The sequence below is a fragment of the Myotis lucifugus genome, unplaced genomic scaffold, assembly GCF_000147115.1.
Source record: "Myotis lucifugus unplaced genomic scaffold, Myoluc2.0 scaffold_310, whole genome shotgun sequence".
Taxonomy (NCBI): domain Eukaryota; kingdom Metazoa; phylum Chordata; class Mammalia; order Chiroptera; family Vespertilionidae; genus Myotis; species Myotis lucifugus.
In genome coordinates, this window is record NW_005871358.1 from 1,243,785 (window position 1) to 1,247,798 (window position 4,014).

Consider the following 4,014-nt stretch of genomic DNA (forward strand, 5'->3'; position numbering starts at 1 on the left):
TCAACTTCATTAATTTCCTTTCTTGGCGGCGACTCATTGTCTTTCTCTGGGTGTTGTGTCGTCTCTTCATTCTGATTATCTCTCGATGGTTCAAATGTTGAGTTGCGTGGGCCTGGGCCTTGTGTAGTGGGAGCCTCCCACCACCCTAGTGTCACTGAAGAGCTCTGACACTAAGATGTGTGGTTGTTGTGGGTTGGTTTGAACCAGGCTCGCTCAGAGTCAGTGTTGCCAGTGCTCAATGTGGCCTCGTGCGCGCCCTTGGAATCAGGGACCCTGCCTGCACCGTGCTGAAACAGAGACACCCCTGGAGCGTGTTGAAAATCAGTGCCCCCTAGCGTGCGCCGGGAGTCAGAGTTCCCCAAGAAACCAGTGTCAGAGTCTCTGTTGCTTTGCGCGACCTCGCCTTGAGAATCAGGGCCTCTGTGTGCCTTTGCACCAGGAATTGGAGTCACTGGCTCTTAGTATGAATGCACAGGGAATCAGGATCTCAGGCGCAGGTGATCAGAAACACAGTCAAGTCACTGGTGCTTGGTGCTGCCTCCTGCCCAGAGAATCGGGGACCCTGGGCCTGTGCTCCGTGGGACAAATTCCTGGTGTTTGCACAATTGCTCCCAGCCCAGGGCTCCGAAGCCAGCAGTGTGCATAGGATGAGTTCCCTCCCGGTGTTCGCGCGCGTGCGTTTGCTCCCAGCCCAGGACTGCTGAACCCAGCCCTAAGCGGGATCAGTTCCAAGGTGCTCAAGCACTTCCAGGCTAAAGTTCCTGTGGCAGCAATGAGGCCCCGGCAAGGGGTGGGTCTATCAGTTACTATGGCGCTGCCCGGGAGCCTGCGGGAAGGGAGGATGGGCTCTGTTACTCACGGATCTGCCGCGGGGATTTCTGAACTTTTGGTGTCTGCAGGTCTGAAGCTGTGGTCACAGGTCTCTGTCCCCAGTGGCTGCAGGGTCCTGGTATGCGTCTGAGATCAGACTGGGCGGTGCTGAGGCCAGGATCCTAGTCTCAAGCAGCTCTGTTTCCCAAGATGGCGTGGTCGCTGTGCCCGTGCAGGCTGCCCAGGAGTGTCCGCGCAGGGAGCGGGGCTCTGCCGGCCTAAGACTGCCCGGTTTAGCAGCCCCTTTGAAGACCTGCAGAATCTAACTGTCCCTAGCTCATACACACACACACACCACACACGTCCACACACTCCTCTATCACTTCCTTGCGCTGCTCTCACACTCTCTCCCTCCCTACCTTCCTGCTGGTCGCCATTTTCAGAATCGGATGTAGTTTTTTACAGTACTTTGGAATTAAAGGATTTCCAATGGATGCAAATTGACGATTTAGAGATGCAACTTGCAGATTTTCAAGGTAGCATTTGGACTCGTGTTTGTCGACTTAGGGTCAAAACTTGAAAATCTGGAACGAAATCGTTTGAATAATGAAGAAGAGTGCAACTACGAACAAGAAATTTTGAGTGCTTGGAACAGAGTACCTGACACTTTTAGCGACATAAAAAATCTAGCGATGGCTTTGCTAACAATTTTTTCATCAACATATTTTTGTGAGACTTTGTTCTCAGCATTAAATAATATTAAAACGAACAAAAGAAACCGGCTAACAGATGAAGTTAGTGGCGCTTGGTTGGCCTTGAAGTGCACCAAGTATGAACCTTGGTTCAAGAAGACTCCTCAAAAATTTGAAAAGCAAAACCTGGGTCTGAAGTTTATTAATGACTGTTTCAATCTGTTCAGAAAAGTGAGTAGCAACTAGCTCGGCAGCTTTACAAGGCTTCAGGGACACAAGTTCCTCAATGTGATCCATTGCTTTCTGCCATACAGACTGCTTCTCCTCTGAACTGTGGCCAGGAATGGATAAGATTTTGTGAATGTAGTTAAAGACTTCTTCCTCTCTTAGTGGGTCACGTAAGTAGCAACCAATAATTTTGTCATATTGGTGTTCTCGTTCATACATAAACTCACAAATTTGATAAAACTCTGCTTTTTCTGCCATGCAGATGAGCCAACTCTCTTCAAATTGAACTATGCCTCCAGCCTGCAGCAATTCTAAAAGGACCTACTGTCTTTCAGAGTGCCAAAAGTCATCATCAGGACTACAGAGGAATTCAAGGACCTGATCAAAGAGGGTTCTGTTTACAAACAAGGTATTGTCAGGTTTTGCAAGCTGCTGGGCAAGGAATGTAAAGAGACACCCGACTTGTAAGGGAGTAAAATCTGAGTTCTCCACCATAACTTTCAACAATATATCCACAATACGCTGTTGATATTCTACAGCTTGCTTGTCATTTTTAAAATCTTCAAAAGTCAGTGCCAATACATTTAGAAATTCTCTTGTGTCAAAATGAAGCAAAGTCCGAACATAGGGATAGATTTCTCCCTCAGGGGAAGCTTCTGCTGAATGCGGGCGAATTAGAAATTCAAAAACCTGGTTTTTAACCAAAGGAACAAGATCTTCAGGGATGTCACCAAGAGGATAGGCACGACCTGCTAGACAACAGCTAATATATACAAGAAGCTTGTTGCCCATAACAACTTGTTCATCTGTTAGTGTCTTTCCTGCATTCAGAGGAGGAGCAATGACTTTGAAAAGTTTCTCCATTGGACTAATAAACTCATTCATGCCTCTGTTGTAAACATAGATCATGGCATCATATAGATGATTTTCCCAACACATGAGAATTACCTGCTGAATATCTAAGCTGGTGATATCCATATGTACAATGAGAGCTTCCACATTTTTCATTAACTTTTTATCTTGGAAATGAACAAGCAAGTCTTTCATTACCTGGGGTGTGATCCCCACCAATTTATCACTTAAAATATATGGCTCAAGGCACTCCAAAAACACTCCTTTGGCCACTGAATTCTCACTTAATTTGTCATACATCTGGCTAAATAAAAGATCTTTTCGCTGTAGCAGAAGGCAGTAATCAACTATAACAGGCACCATATCCTGAAAATGCTGTTTCATCACTTGGATTTTTCCCTGGTCTGGGAACTTTTTCAGAGCTCGATCTGTATAATGGAATAGGATTTCTACCATTCAATCTGCAACAACAGCCTTTCGCTTACTGGCATCCCCTGATAATCCCACAACTGCTTTTGCTTTTCCCTAATGGAAAGACCATGCAAGAGCCAAGGCTTCTGTAAGACAATCTTGTTTCAGGAGATGATCCACCCTCTCTCTCCAGCTCTTCAGCATCATTACATAAACAGATTTTGTCCCCAAATAAAAGATCTGACCACCATAGCTACTGATGGATTGATAACAAGCCTTCTCTCCAACCAAAGCCAGTGCCTGGCTAACATTTCCTCTGGTGGCTAGTGATTTGAAATGGCTGCTATTATAGACCAACTAAATTTCTGAGATTTCCACTGTTTCCAATTCCTCTTGAATTTGCAGATCAATCACATGCAACTTCTCTGCACTATCCAAGAGTACAACTGTGCGTGAGTTCATCCAAGTAAAGTTGATGAGGTCATAGTAGAGGTGAAGATGCTTTTGCTTAGTAACATGGATTGCTCCAGATTCATCTCTCTTAACCAAAAGGAAATGCACAACATCTCCTCTGCAGAAAGCAAGCATGGGATTCACAGAATTATGCACTGCCACAAACTTCCAGGCCAGCAATGGTACACTGGAAGGATCCATATGTCCATAGGGAAAAGTCATCCACACTTTCAAGGATGGTTTCAATCCAATGACCAGTATCTTGATTAAGGATGCCATGGCCAGTAAGGAAAACTGTGTGATGGGATGATCTTTCAAGTCAAGCTTAGGATGAAGAGGCTCAATACAGCACACTTCACCCTTGGAACCACTGAACAGGCATCTAGACTCGCAAGTTCTCACTCCCGTCACTCTCTTAAATGTCAATTCAAAAACAGAGCCTCCACTGTCATTGCAAATTGCAAGAGTTGGATCATCTGTAAACTTAATATGCAATATTGCTGTTCCTGGAGGATGAGCATCTGTTATTGATCTTAGAAGTTTTCCACTGGCCAAATCCCACATAGTA

The 4,014-nt window shown here is 45.4% G+C and overlaps 1 pseudogene; it reads right to left on the minus strand.

Annotated features, from left to right (window-relative positions):
- Nucleotides 1-4,003, minus strand: part of LOC111828249 — a 9,275-nt pseudogene extending 5,272 nt beyond the window's left edge.
- Nucleotides 4,004-4,014: the final 11 nt, after the last annotated feature.